At 31.2% G+C, this 17,098-nt stretch overlaps 1 pseudogene; it reads right to left on the bottom strand.

Moving 5' to 3' along the window:
* Positions 1-10,349: 10,349 nt before the first annotated feature.
* On the bottom strand, positions 10,350-15,950 carry LOC133699355 (BEL1-like homeodomain protein 8; annotated as a pseudogene).
* Positions 15,951-17,098: the final 1,148 nt, after the last annotated feature.

The following is a 17,098-nucleotide window of genomic DNA, read 5'->3' as shown; positions in this document are numbered from 1 at the left end:
CTAGGTTACCTACTAATGGTTTAATTCTCATCTTAGTTTTTTCAGTTTTTTAGTACTTGCTATTTTCTTATATATATAAAAATTCTAAATGTTTTTATTAACAATGATGAAATAACCTCCTTGAACTTTAATATGTTCATAACAATTAATTAACCTTCACCGTTTTTCTTGAACTTACAAAATAAGGTAAACATTTTTTTATTGCCGTTACATGTATCCATATGTGGAGTCATCATCGAATTTACGTTTCTCAATTAATTAGTTAAAGAATTTGACTTTATATGTATAACAAAAGTCTTAATTCACTGGGAAAAAAAACATATGGTAGTTTAACTATGAAATATGTCACCGCCTAATTAATTGTTTCCATAATTGTGTTATAGAAATAGCTAACCTACAACCGATACGTACACAACCTAGCATGCATCTTCAGAAAGACTTGTTCTTCAAACTCGTGTTTTAGATAATTTTGCAGGGAGTCCACGACAGAAAGTTTCCTCCCCCTCCCTCTTTTTTTTTTTTTTGTTATAAAGTCCAAAGCAGTTGTTCCTAGCAAGGATGTAGTGTTTTTCAAACACTACCAAAGGAAGTTTTTCATCGATACATTACGGTGTACTTTATTGATATAATAGTTTTTCATTGTATTTATTGATAAACACTGATAAAAATATTCTATCAAAAGAATTTCAATAGAAAAAGAAAGTATTTGAAAAAAGCCAAAATATACAATGACTTGTTATTTATACAAACAAAATAACTAATGGAATTAACCTGTCGGTGAAATCCATCTGTAATGTTGTTAATAATATTTAATTTATGACCTAACGAGTGACCATACCCTTCCCCTATTTTTTCTTCTTCATCTTGGCTCTGCAACAACAATATATACCCCTCCATTTTAGCATAAATCAATCTCCCATCATAAATCCGGCCAACCCAACACTCAGTATGCCAACATCCCTGTTTTAATTCAAATTTTACTAAGAATTCCTCACATCAAATAAGCAAAATTATCCTTTTTTTTTGTTTAAACTCAATTTTAAAATGTTAATTTTTATTGTATTTTTTTTAGTTTATGTATTTTATTTAGATGTTTACTTGTTTTATAGCTTTTTTCTCATAGAAATTTATTGTAAGAATGTATGATTTATACATGTTAGGGTTTGTTTGAAATACTGATAAAATTGCATTTTTTTTGTAAATTGATGAAATTTATTTTGAATTTGTGACTTAGGTGTTTTGTAATGAAATAAATAATGGTTTATTTAATGAGTTTGTTTTATATTTTATCAATTTTATTGTTGAGTTGAAAATTTTGATAAATGTATATAAATCTGAATTCATGTAGATAATTGATAATAAATTAAGAGTACTATTAAAATAAATTGAACAAGTTTGAGTTAAACCAATATTAGCTAATTTATTTATTTTACGTAATTAATTAATACATATTATCATCAATATTCTATATAGGTTTGATATAAGTAATGAATGATCCTTCATGGACGTATCGAGATTCACCAGAAGCATTGTATATGATGAATTATTGTAATGGAATTGAAGGTTTTATTAATTATACATTATCAAATCCGAGAATTTTTAGTGGAGGTGGAATTAGATGTCCATGTAAGAAGTGTAAAAATAAAAAATTTCTCAATCCAAATGTTATAATAATGCATCTTATACATAAAGGGTTTATGAAAAAATACTTATGTTGGTTTGCACTATGAGAACCATATGTTCCTTAAGAGACTATAATAGAAAGGATGGTTAGGTCAAATTTAGCTTTAGCAATGTGCATGGAGTTACAGATGATAATAGTAATCCTTATAGGAATATGATTATGGATGCGATGAGAATGAATCAAGGTTATACATGTGAATGTCTAGTGGTAGATGAAGAACCTAATATAGACACAACCATATTCTTTGATCTTTTGAAAGATTCTGACAAACCATTATAGGATGGGTTCACAAATCACAATAAAGTATTGGTTGTTTCACAAATGTTCACCATCAAGTCAAATTATGGGTTGAGTGAAGCTGATTATGACAGAATTATCGAATAAACGAAAAGTATTTACCTGAAGAGAATAGGCTGAAAGAGAACTTATATGCTGTTAAATCCACGATGAAGCCCCTTGACCTATGATACCAGAAAATTGACATGTGTCCAAACTTCTGCACGTTATACTATCTTGAAAATATATAGTTAACCAAGTACAGAACAGGTGAGCATGCTCATTATAAATCCAGAACTAATAGGGAAAGGACTCTTATTACACATAGAAAACTTAGATACTTCCTAATCATATAGACTGTAAAGGTTATTCATGTCTCCAATGACTACTGAGCACATGACATGACATCATTCATATGATACAGTGAATGGAGTGATGATGCAACATTACGATGGTGAAGCTTGGAAATATTTTAATATGGTGCATCCTCAGTTTTTAGTGGAATCAAGGAATATGCATCTTAAGTTATGTATAAACAGATCCAATCTGTTTGGGTCATTTGCTACTTCTTATTCTTTTTGGCCAATGATACTCATGTTTTACAACTTGTCACCAGGGATATGTATAAGGCTGGAGTTCATGTTTTTATCTACGATCATACTCAGTTCTAATAGTTCGGGTTAAAATATAGATGTTTGTCTTCGACTGTTGATTGACGAGTTGAAGTATTTATGGTCATCCAAGACTTTGACTTACATGTATTAAAGAAACAAAAATTTTTGATGAAAGCAGCTTTGATATGAACTTTCAATAATTTTTCTATGTATGTAATGGTTTCTTGTTGGAGTATGTATGAAAAATTAACATGTCCATACTATATGAAAAATAATAAGGCTTTCATGTTAACAAATAATGGTAAAACATCTTTTTTTTATTGCTACCGTCGGCTCTAGCCAATGGATCATAAGCACATAAAGAACAAAAATAAACTCTTTGTTGGAAAAGTTGAAATGGATATTGTATTGTTGCTACCGTTAGGTGAAGAATTGCATGATGTGTTGTTGCAGTACGATGACATTGTATTTGATTTTCAATCCAGTAAGTATAAGTTTTCTAGTTTTGGTTTGACCCACAATTGGGTAAAGATAATTATTTTATAGGAGCTTTTTTATTGGAAGACCAATATCCTCTGTCATAACCTTGATGTCATGCACTTTGAAAATAACATGTTTGAAAATATTCTTAACACTGTTATGGATGTGAAATTGAAGACAAAGGGCAACATGAAGGCTAAAATAGATATACCTTTGTTTTGTCACCGTAAAAATATGGAGTTGGTTTATAATAGGTTATGGGTCGCAAAACCCAAAGCCAATTTCATCTTAGACAAGAATGCACAGATACTTGTCTATCAATAGCTTACGAGTCTGTATTTTCATGATAGACATGCTTTAAACATATCTAGATTGATGAATTTAGAGATATATACTTCAACAAGTTGCAGACACAACACATAAAGAGAGGCTTTAAATGAATATCATCTAGACAATCTACAAACATAAGATGATATTTCATCCATACTTCTTCAACTCAATAGAGCATCTATTTATACATTTACCATTTGAAGCAAAAATTAAAGGTCCAATCCAATATAGATGAATATATCCATTTGAGATGTTAGGGATTACACATACAACGTAAGTAAAATTCTATGGACTTTTAAAAAAATAAAAATAAAACATCCATTTAATTCCATGTAGGTACTTGTTCAACCTTAAAAGAAATTTTAAAAAAAAAGCACATGTTGAGGCTTCGATATACAAGACTTATATTTTTAAAAAGATCTTAATATTTATTTCGTATTATTTCGATCCTCACTTGAAAACAAAAATAAATTGCATTCCAAGGCATGACAACAATAAAAAAGTGCTTTCGAGTGAGGTTTTGTTGGCATATAAGTTGTGCAAGGTGTGTTGTAGGAGGTTTTGTTGTGATGATAGAAAGAAAATCACAGAAGAAAGAATCATGTTATGTTATTGGCATGATTTATTCTGCTGAAATGCATATCATTGGAGATGACATTTTTAAATTCATTTGATGGGCTTGAATCTAATTGAAGTAAAGACCATGGAAGGAAAGTGAATGAAGATTAGGGTAAAGAGAGATTAAAATTATAAAATAAGGGTTCATAGATTCAAAAACCTTATATGGGTTTTTGTATAATTTATTATGGATTGAAGTTGGTGTGTGTTAGATTTTTACATTATGATGCACTATTAGGAAATTTTGTTACCTAATTTAGAATTAATTTAGGAAATAAATTATTATAGATGAGAAATCTTTGAAAGTGTTACAATGGTGTTACTATTTGGTATTCCAATGTCGCTGTGTTTTAGATTTTACAATAATTTACTCCAAATTGATTTGAGATTTGAAGGCAAATATTATTCAGTGGAGCGAAAAACAATATGCAAATCTGTCGTCACTGCAGCAGGTTAGTCCTTCGCTTGATTTCATGATTCCATTTGTCTTCGTGAAGCAATTCGAAACTGCCTTCATCATTGTTAATTATTCGTTACTTTGTTATATTTAGTCATTACAAGTTTTTTTGAACAACTTTGATGGGTCATAATTAAGATAATTTCATTAAAAAAAAATGATTTTGTATTTGAAATTATGTAATTCCTTCTATCCTATAGGGAGTTGGTTCTGTTTTTGTCTTTCAAGTCACAAACTTAAGATATACTATTGGATTTCCTATATAGATATTGAAGGATTGATTGATATCAAAATTCATCATCATATATATGAAAAGCAGATTTGATACGTTTTGAATCATGATACAAATTATTTGGTCAAAGAGTTCTTAGAGAAAATTACTTAGTCGCTTTGTTATAGTTTCTTTCTTTTTTTATTAGGGTAGTTTTTTATTTATTTATTTGATTATATATTTAGTTTTGTTGGATAGTTTTCTATCTCTTTTAAACTTTTATGTACTCTTTTCTATTAAACCATGTATTTAATGCCTATGACAATAAATTTAAATACAATTTCCATATTTCAGTAATAAAAATAAACCTAACCCTTTCATATCATCTCCCTTTCTCTTTCTTCTCTGCTATATTTTAGTAATAAAAAATACAGAATTTGGGCTCTTCACAATTTGCTTACATTTATCATCATCAAACAATAAGTAATATGCGCTTTCTCTCTTTCTTATTTTCTTAAAAAGTACAAGTGTATAATTTATTTTCTTAAAAGTACAAGTGTATAATTTTAAAGAATATAACTCAACTGGTTAGTAAATTTATTTTTTAAAAGCTATCAATACAAGTTTTATAAAATTTAAAGTTATTAAAAATTTATATAATAATTAATTTCAGAATATATATGATTGGTGGAGTATATACACAAATTAACTGAACACCAATATTAATCTAAAAAAAATTACAATGACGTTGAGAATTGTCTTTAACTCCTTTTTATCTTATCTTGGTCGAAAAATATTGATGTCTTTTCGATGAAATTTCACAGCCATTTTTTATATTCTAATATTAAAAAACAAAAAGTAAAACAAAATAATCATGATTCATTACGTTGCCCAAGTGCACTCAGCAGGTAGCTGTTCAGAGATTATAAAGGGCACTATCCACTTCTAATGATCGAAAAGGGTTATAATTACATAATGCCAACAAACGAATTGCAAATAACAATTACTGGGTGAATGATATCTTTAAAGCATGATTAAAGTGAGCTCCGGCAATTCTCAACCATTAATTTGCTTGAGAGATAAGAACATAAACCCTACAGTGTATACTGTCAAGATCATTAATTATATATCACCAATTTCATTTGTATTGATTGTGCGAGAATAAATTTCGTCCACTTTGAGATGTAATGAGGTTACTGTTTTTGTTCTTGGTCACCACTTGTCACACGAATAAGATAATCCAGAAAAAGGCTGGCCATTCCATATTTCTCTCTCTCCCTCCCTCCCTCCCTCCCTCTCTCTCTCTCTCTCTCTCTCTTTCCTGTTGAAGATATTTCTTGACAAGAGCTGTCAAGTTCTTCTGTTTTTCTTCACGGATGATGATGAAGAATTATTACATGAAGTTTTTTATAAATTAAAATTCGATATATATTTACTAAAGTCCTTTTTCTGTCTTATTGATGAAATAGGAAGTTCATGAACAGACGATGTCATGCAAAACATAATTGAATTTGCTATTTTAGTTGAAAGAGAACCGGCAATAGAAGGATCATACGGTTGCTATAAAAGAAAAGGAGGATGATATAATCATTTCTGGATAATATGTTTGGCCGTATCTATTTGATTTTGCATTTCAAAAATATTTTTAAAAAGGATTAAATTTTTTTTATTTTTTTACTTTAAATTAATATTTTTTAATATTTTTAGATCATTTTAATACACTGATTTTAAAAATAAAAAAAATATTATTTTGATACATTTCTAAATAAAAAACATTCTAAAAAGTAATCATAACCATAATCCCAAAATCATACAGTTTTGTTGTTTATTATTTGCTATGTACTTTTTAGCAAATCACTTGGATTAAAATAATATTTTTTTAATTTAATTTTTAATTCTTTACTTTACACAACTTAATCCTTTTAAGTTCAAATCAATGAAGAATTAGTATTTTTTTTAAAAGGATAAATTAAAAAACAGAAAATCAAAGTAAAAAACATGGAAAAAATAAATAATTACTTCTAATTTAATCCAAAAAAAATTAGTTTAGTCCCTATCCATGCAATATAGAGAAAGCAAACTATTTCGAGGCCAGATCGCTTGTAGCCAAGTTACTGTCGTCGACAGTCTGTGCAAGATAAGGGCAAGGGTCACCATGGCAACGAATTGACTTTGAATTAAATCTTTTAAAAACTATATGAAACATTAATAAATTCATTCAATTCAAAAGGATTTCCAGATGTCTCATCTAAATTACACCATCTCAATTAAGTTTAATTATTAGTATATATATATATATATATATATATGCTTTGACATCACAAGGCAACGGAACAGGTACCCCGTTTGTGCTTCAAAGATTTTTGTTTAACCTAAATCCACCACTTATAAGGTCAAGCTCTCCTATTTATAGTGCTATATATCGTGGGCAAAAACAATTTCACAACCCCATCATTTTGATTGGTTTTCAGAAAAATAAAATTAATGGGATATTATATTCATCCCACTTAATTTTGCCTCATTTGGTGGAGATCCCAACACAAAATTTATTATTAAATATTACACAAACCCTAGCCTGCCTCTCTATATAAAACAGGCTAAACTTCTCCTTCCTGCAAAATAAAATAAAAATAGAAGGTCAGTTTTTGCGATCTCTACCTAGTTTGGTTAGATATACATTCTATTTTTATTTTGATTGTACTAGATATTATCGATTGATTATGCATCCAATCTTTTGCTTACAAGGCATTTTTAATATTTAATTCTACTTAATTTTACGTTCTCGATCGCACATATCACATGACCATAAATATATATACATATATTCATAATTTGTTTGTTTTGATCTGTTAAAAGCAGAAACGATCGCGATCAAAGGAGCGGAAGAATGAGATTAATCTTAGTGCTTGCTCTTGCGTTTGCACTGCTGAACAGCTCTTGCTTGGCTGCATATAGGAAGGCTTTGCATGTTGAAATAATCCATGGACCAAAGCTGAGGGAGCTTGCTGAGGACAAGGATGTGAATGCTGGGTATCCGGGGAGCAGTGTGAATAACCACCATTACATTCCCAGGCAGGATTTCAACAACTTTGGTGGAGATGGTGGAAGTGGTGGAAGTGGTGGCAGTGGTTAAAGCCAAATATTTCTTATGTTGATGATTCAAGCATTGTGCTTGAAATATATATATTGGGTGTGGTCTAAGTTATACTGGCTTCTATATATATATATATATATATATATATATATATATATATATATATATATATATATATATAGTATTTTCACCTAATTAAATAGTAATTATTGTGTATCTTGTTTTTCGGTTCTTTTTTTAATGTTTTTGTATCATAATGTTCATATCTTGTTGAAATATAATAATAATGGATTATATATTATATGATCTCAACTCCAATATGAATTAATGATTCCACTTTACAAATTATGCATGTTTGCCTGCATGACTACTGCATAAACTGAAGAGCTGACCGTTATGAAAAATTATCATACAAAAGTTTACATAGATCGTAGTGCATAGAGTTCTTCTTCTTCTTCCATGAAGAGTAATTACAGTTTGTTCAAAACACCTCACTTTCTATGCTCTCATCACATAAATGAAGTATTTTTTGGCAGTGCAAGATTGTAATAAACAACAACACGTACAATTCTACCACCAAGTTTAATTATTACAAGCAATATCTCAATTATTTTAATCCTTCTATATTCCAACAATCCAATTCTTAACATCGAAGATCAAGTCATTATTTTCACAATCTCCAACAAATATATAAAACCCTAAAACAAATTTAAATTTTAAACCAACAACACAAATTTAATCTAATTATCTAAGATACAAACAAAAAAATATATTTATAAAATATTTAAAATAAACCATCCACAAACATAAATTCTAAACCAACAAAATCTTCACCTTTGTTGAATGAATTTATTGAGTTCTTCGATTTCATAGGAGATAAATTTGAATGAAATATTGATGGAATGAAGTCAACCTCCTATATGCTTATCAAATTATATCATCATTTTTCTTTGTAATTTCATCATCATAATTATCTTCAATATCATTAATATTAATCAAATCTGTCACAAGGCACAACAATTAGGATCGCCTAAATTAATGGAAAAATTAGAAAAAACTAGAGTTGTCACCTGGTAATTAAAAAAAATCTAAAATAAGTATTGAGAATTTTAATTTTAAGAGTAATTAGGTTATTATAGTGCTTAAAAAATATAATATTAAAAAAGCTTTCAGATCATAGTTAAGTGTTTTTTTTTTTTAAAAGCAATAAAGTAAATTTGTTATAAAAAATGTTGTGAAAAGATCAAAATACCCATAAAGAATTCTAGAACGAGAAATGTACCCCGTGAAAAGAAAATTTCACCCTTGAATATCCATTTTTTGTGTTTTTTTTTTTGCGTGCAAAAACATAAATTTATTATTTCAATCCACGATGAATAGTGTTTATTGCATGTATTTTTATATTGATGCTTAGTTTTCAAGAAGATAAAAATATAAATATAAGAGGTTGCTAGGAAGTATGCTGCCTTCCTGAACTTTTTAAATTCAAATATAATAAAATATAACTATTTAAAAGCTGAGAATTTTTCACAATTATAAAAAATGACACTCAATAATTCAATTTGTTTTTATTACATTCCTACATATATCGTGCATCAAATCGTAACATCGCAAATATTAAATTCGTGAATTTATAATGAAATATCTGTCGATTTTATTATTTTTTTAATAAATAAAATAGAATACATAGGTAAAATACATAACTAAGCCTAGATAAACCAATTAAAATCAACGCAAAGCAACGGATATATAATTGGAAAACATGTTTATTGATATCATATTTACAAGTAGAGTTCTTTAGAATTCCTATTCTACTAAAACAAATCCTATATTAATTAATTCTTCGTATCTTAACAAGATCATGAGACTGCCTAAGAATAAGAGATAAACTAAAATTAATTCAAATATGTAACAATAATTAATAATCATCCTAATTAGCAAGTACTCTCCTCAAGAAAACTGAGGAAGCATGCTACTCTCAATGCATGTATTTTGGGTATAAAGGACGATCATTTTACTCACAATTAAATTATAACCATAGTAAAGAGGGAGAATTGTCTTCTGACCTAACAAAGCATCAACTTACAGGAGAGGATTTTAAATTAACCTATTAAGTCTTAACCCCATAAGAAAGCCTGGATTTCTAGAGACAATTTCGCTCGCCTCCTCACAGCTCTTTGTACAGATTGGAATAGTAGCTCCATCTTCTTTCACGCACACAGCCATGCAAGTTTCGAATAATAATTCATCTAGCGCTTCGTTGGCTCCTACTTCTTCAAAACCCATTTCTACCAGCAATGTGATTATTAAGAGCGAGGAAGTAACCTTCTTGGCGTCCATCGTCCCGCAGAGCTCAAGAAACAAAATGATTTATCCAGGTGAGATGCTTGAAGACTTGAGATGTTGTCATATATGTAAGCGAAATGATGAATAGCACGTCAACCCCGCATTTTTGTGGTTTAGAGCAAACCATGGAGAAACTAAATGAGAGCCCTAGATATAAATTTGTATAGAATAAGAATTACATTAATTAATTACTAATTTTAAAATCAATATTATTTTTAGTTTATTTCAAGCCATCCATGTGTTAAAAATAGAATAAAAGCATGCAACAAAGTTATATATATTGTTAAATGGACAAAAAATTCGCCACTATGTATTAACGAAGAGCAACAGAAATCTTCAAGACCATCCAGGTACCACTACCAAAAATTAAAGAAAGCTGCCTCTTTCCCTCCTCCCCATTTTCTTTCCACTTCCACTAATCAGAAGATTTTTTTCATCGGTCCACAAAATCGTTGATTGTCTGACCTCCAAATTGCAGCCTCGGCTGATTCTTCATGTTGCAATTGCTGGTGTTATGCATTTTCAATACCATGCCTGAGACCCAACGTAAGCGAAACCGCACCAGGCCCCCATTTTCACTCCCATTTTTCTGATATGGCATAAAATTCATCAACGATCTGTTTGCACTTATCGGAACCTTAAACTCCACTCTCCATCTCTTCTCTTGATTCTCCTTCTTCGCTTCAAGTTGATCTCCTCCACTGCCCCCTGAGGCGCCAATAGGAGAGCATTCCAATTTTTTACTAAACATGTACTTTGTATCAATCTTTTTGGGAGCTTGGCGATCACCATCTGGCTGCATGGAACCCTCAGCAGAATCCCCAACATTCTTCCCAGAAACTTGATTGTTTTCCAACAAACCTTTGGTTTCAAGTGTGTATTTCTTCAACCATTGGTTTCCAGAGGTGCACCCGGGCATTTATGAACCAATTTGACACCTGAAACAATCAGTCGATTGTTTTACACCCTAACAGAATAAATAAAGCATTCTAAGAGGTTTTTCTCTATCAAGTTCTTGTCATTGAACTTTGTGGATCAAGCAGGAACGTGCACGCGCAAGTGACAATTTTTTATGCATGTGACTGATAATAGCAACATCGGGCTTAATTTCTTAACTTAGATGTGATAAAATTCAAGAATTCACAAAGATTATTAGAATTTAAACGACATAGGAGTGTCTTCTAATAATTCTTTTGATCTTGGTTTACCTGAATGTATAGATCAAATCTTTAAAGCTGTCAACTACATCTTTGTTGGCCAGAGCTTGATTTGACAACCTTTTAATCCATGAAAATCATGTGGATTTTAAGTACGAATATCGTCCATCTAACTTCTTCAATCATATATGCATTGGAGATGTGTTCATGATGGTTGTTTTAGTTTTAAGTATGCTAAATTATCAATTTGAACTTTCTACATATTTATTAGTTTTACAAAGGAAAATGAGTTATTTTTAATTGTTTGAATATACTAAAGAAAATATTTACTTGTAAAACAGTTGTGATGTTGGTGATAAAAATGGTAATGGTTGTAATAGTAGCGATGATAATAATAATGATAATAATGTTAGAAACAACAAGTTATAGTAGTAATAATATTAGTAATGATGACAATGATTGTTATCGTAGAAGTGAGTAGTAAATTGTTATAAAAAGATAGTTGCAATGATAATTATTTTAATAACAAGATGGTGATGGTGGTGACGGCAATAATAATAATAATAAATAGCAATGCTTATTGTTGTCGCAGTAGTGATGACGTTGAAGTAATAAATTGAGGGTTACATTGACAATTAGATGATAGCAGTGGTTACAGTGGTTGTTGCTGTTGTTGATAATTAGATGCTTATTGTTGGATATGCTTGTTGTAGTAGTAGTGATGATAAAAGTTGTTTCAAGTATATAATTAACTTTCAATAATGAATTAAGGCCTTTTTTTTCTGAATTTGAATTCAAGTGCAGCTTAAGTTTTTAGCTATTTAATAATTTTCGGATTTCTTATGAGTGGCGCAATTTTATATATATTTCTAAAGTGATGAATTCTTGCATCTATATCTTTTTGGTTTTGTGTCTTATATAGGCAAAACAAAAGGATGATTATTATAAGCATGTTGTATGACTAACTTGGTATCATTGAATGGTTGATCTCACTTAGATAAAATGATGAGGGTTCAAGCTAAAATCTAGAGGTCATATGTTTCAAAATTTGATTTGAATTTGTGTTGTGCAAACTTAGCTGAGATTCTCGTTGCTGTTCTGCCAGAAGATGTTCATGCAGAGGCTAGAAATATCTCACTTCAATCATCCAAAGTGCCTTGGCACCTTGGAAAGAAAAGATTATAGAGATGAACAAGGAGCTAACTTACCTGGTGTCGAGAAAGACCTGTTCGAGTGGCTAGCAAGTGCTTATCTGTGTCTGAGGGTATCTACATGGAGGAAAATTTTGATATAGTACATATATTTCACACCAAGCTACATACTACAGAATACAGAGAGAGGCTTACGGGTGAAGAAAATGCTCAAACAGACAAGCTCGGAGAACCACCAGTGCGTGTTCTGGTAGGCCTCTTTGAGGCCTCCAAATGTGGGACTTCAGGTAAATGTATTTGAGAACAGATTCTCTCCTACGACTCTTGTTGCTTGCTCGAGCTGATCAGAGATGGCTGATCAGAGAACAAATTCCCTGAGACTGCCTCGAGGGCAAAGGAAATTTACGGGGTGGAAGCACCAAGACCAGCAACTGATTCAAAAAATGAAGCAACCATTTCCATCTGCTGATAATATTGCTTGTACCTCTTGCAAAACCGTTTAATAAACAGCGCAGCAGAGTCACAAAAAAGCTTTTTCAAAGTATGAATGGAAGCAGATGTTAGAAATTAAGCCACCAACATTCTCGAAATTTACATGATCAACAAAGGCATTACATTCTCAAATATGTATAACTTACCAGTTCTAAGATAATCTCATTACCCACAATGATAGAACATAAACTTGGTTGGAGTTTATTGGGGACAAAAGGCAATTCCACTCCGCATTCTTTCGTCGTCAACCAAAGTTTAAGCAGAGTGGCAACAATCAAAATTTGCATTTTTTAGCAAGTTTAAGATGCTGCTGATCTGACCTCCTTTTTTTCACGTCAGTAATGGTGTCATAACAAGACAGCTTATTTGGCTTTGGACTTGCATGGTGACTTTGGAAGGATGTGCACTGTTAACTGAGTAATAATTACTGATCAAACGAGGAAGACTATCCTATCCATATTTAAATGACCACACAGACAATCAAAATCCTCTGATAGCTCCCCTTAAAGAACCGTCAATGTTAAAATTCCTGCACTGTTTGCTTATTACTTAAACCAATTTATTTCAGCAGAATGCAAGCTGGACCGACCCCAGCATGGCTCAGCTTACAGAATATACAATCCCCTAGCCTTTAAAGCAATATTTAACCTTGAATGAAGTAAAAATTAGTCTCAGGCATAAATGCTTCAATATCATTGAAAAGCACTGATTTGAATAATAACTAGGAAACCAGTGGGAATTAAATTGAATACTCTTTTCATAGAATCTAAAGTCCAAATCAACAGGTAACTGGAAACTAAATTTGATTGTGATTCTAGCAGTTGATGAATAGTTATAGAACCAAAATCATCATCCTATTGTATATATCCCAGGACATTTGGAGTTGTAAGACAAGGAAACATGCAGTAAATGATGCTTGAACCTAACTGAAGAATTAATTGGACTGTAGGTGTGTGCACTTGTACGCATATGCAAGCGCATGTCTGAGTAGAATCTGAAGCAGTCAGCATTAGACATGCCAGATCAAATGACTAACAGGACTTCCCAGATTCAGGATTGAATTAACATAGTTGTATAGACCAAACCAAAAAACATGAAATTGTCTTATACAAATCAAGGCTTTAGCATGAAGTTTTATGCATTTGCACTTTTCTACTATTCCTGCAACGGCTTAGAAAACACCACCAATCTTGAGTGAATCAAATCCAACCCAAAGTCAAAAATGACCATTTCAAAAAAAAAAATTCAAAAAGGTATCGTAACTAAGGAATAGCAGAATGGCCCATTCTCTTCGCAAACAAAAATATATAGTCTTGAGACTAAAATTGTTTGCAAGGGAAGTGAAATTCTGCTGGGAGCATTGCCTGCGTTATATATAACTACAACTTATGACATGAATGATCATTGAATACTCTGAATGCAGAAGATTGCATATGAAACTGATTCACAAGTTCATCATACAAAGGAAGTTCAGACTTGACGTTGAAATTCTTAAAAAGAAAAATGTCTCACAGGAAACTTTTCCAGATTTCCAGCGCATGGTAACACAATATTATGCCTTAAGTTTTCTTTAATTATTGCCTATCACTGACCTTATCTAACCCTATCCCCAATTCCATTCCTCTATTCCCAAAAATTCGTGCCTTGCATATCATTGTTCTCTAATCTTAAGGTTTTCCTTTTATAAAAATGAAACTTAATTCCAATTAACAGATTTATTTTCCCGCGGAGATTTGTTCGTGTTCCTTACCGTTTTATACATCTTGTGACAAATTTTCAACTTGCGTGTTTTGCACATATTTTTTTATATCCTTGTTTCGTAAAGACACAATATTTTTTAGTGGTGTTTAAATTTCCCCTGTAACATTCTTGTCAAGGCAGTACTGCCTCAAGCATCCGTTTAAAGCTTTTATAACTACTTCATCTAGCTCTTAACCAAGACAAATGTGATATTTCTGAATGTTAAAAAAATTTAACTCTTGGAAAATAGGTCCACATGGAAAGCCTGTTGTTCATCATATGCAACAAATGTAATATCAAGCAAGCTGTTGCATGTAGTAAATTAGCAACTAAACCATCTCGAGAGAATTACTAATATAGTCAAGACAAAGTGGTTCCAACAAGCTTGTGCCATCCTTCTTTTTATGCATGTAACGATAGGAAAGAGAAAAATGGAGGATGATGGCACCATCATATATATATATACATAAAGGAGTGTTTGTGTGCGCGCGCGCGAGAGAGAGAGAGAGACGGGGGACATAGATATAACCAACCTCATCCAGCAACAATAGACGTTTGGCCTTCATTTGTCGGTACTCTGGCCTATAAGATTCAGAAGATATGTTTCCTACTCCACAATCACCAAATTCTTCATTTGATCTGCGAAAGTTAAACAATGAGGCACCTAAATTGTTGTCGCCATTAGCTTCATCCCCGGTATCAGATTCATTAACAGTATCACTCAAACTTGGAGGCCTAGCTCCTCCACATCGCCTCTTGAGCAACTCACATGTTCTTATGAGTTTCAGACCTTTAACAATTAACACCACAGAATTCCTCCAGTAGCTCTTGAGCTGGCTTTAAGAATCTAGAACTATTTAGAATAGTTGAATATCCAGTGAAAGGCCCAAGAAGACCAGTATTTTGAACACTTGTAGCATTTTCTGGCAAGTTATGTAATGATTTTCCTCAACTTTTACTTAGAATTGATGGTATTGGAAATGGACACAGATAACTTTACCTGGAAACTTTTGAATCATCATGAGGCTCTTTGGAAAAGCCATTCTTTGATTCCAAACACTCAGATTCATATATATGCTTCTGCAAACTGCGTACCGTTGAGTTTAGATGGCCGATTTGATGAAAGAGACAGAGATAAGCCCTGAGTATTAGCATCACTTGGAATAGTCCTCAGCTCTTGGGACCTCTTCCTTGAATTAAGAACCAGCTCATCACTCCCTTGATGGGAGTTCTCAGTCGGCTTTCTTATCCAAGCATTGATTATTAAAATGTAAAGCGGTAGAATGTCATGAAATTCCATCTACTTCCTGCAATACAACAACATTAAACAATGTTATGGACTTGATTTACTGATCTATTTGCCACCTTGTTAGCAGATAAGATTACATTCTTCTAGAAAAAACACGGTACAAGAGAAACAGTGCTGACATTGATAATACAAATAAAAAAGAAAAAGAAAGAGAAGACAATGATCAGTCAAAAAGACCACATGAAGGTAGAAGAAAGGAAACAAGAACAAATTAAAAACAACTGGAAGCAATCCACTGAAGGAGTTTCAGATCAGTTCACCACATAATACAAAAGTGGTTCAGTACTTTTAACTTTTCTCGTTGTTTCTTCTTCTTTTTTTCTTCTTTTTCACATCCATATTGTTATATACAGTACAAGACTGTAGAGCTTTCCTCATGTCGTCAGTATTTTACATAAAACAATAGGGTAGATAAAATACAGACACAAACGATGGAGGTGAAATCCAATTGAAGAAAGAAAAAGATAAGCAAGTCGATATATCTTTAACAAAACTTTGATAAAAAAGTTAAAGCTGTACGTATCTATAACTTAGAAAAAAAAAGTCCATGATTATTGTTGAAAGTAAGCCATGATCAGGATGACAGGACGTTTCATTTCCCAGTGAGATTCCGGTGAAGGTTCTTTTTGGTTGGAGTAGACACGCAGCAAGCTGGAGTACAATAATGCGAGTTTTTTATTTTTTCAAATTATCACAGTACCAAAATTTATTAGGGAAAATAACAGGGGTGTAATCGGATATATTATGTCGGGTTTTAATTTATAATTATATTTAATTTAATGTTTGATATTTTATAAAGTATAAACTTAATTCATTCTTCTTCTTCTTCTTTTTCTTTTTATTCAAGCAGGTTAGATACATGCTAAAAATTTTCTAAATATTGCAAATATTTATGAGTTAGGTATATTAATTATCTTATACCTATACGATTCTAGAAAAAAATAATTCATGTATTGAAATTATTAGAATTAGATAAAACATTTAAAATGAATATATTAAAGACAATATAAAAACTCACAATTTCCACATAAAAATAAAACAAAATCACAGTTAAACATTTTATCAAACAGTTAAGTTGGAAAATGATACAAATACATATTAGAAAGAAGAGATTATAAAATATTTTGGGTTGGTGATTT

The sequence above is a fragment of the Populus nigra genome, chromosome 7, assembly GCF_951802175.1.
Source record: "Populus nigra chromosome 7, ddPopNigr1.1, whole genome shotgun sequence".
Taxonomy (NCBI): Eukaryota; Viridiplantae; Streptophyta; class Magnoliopsida; order Malpighiales; family Salicaceae; genus Populus; species Populus nigra.
Note: the sequence above shows the minus strand (reverse complement) of the source record. Positions and strands in the feature narration are given on the sequence as shown.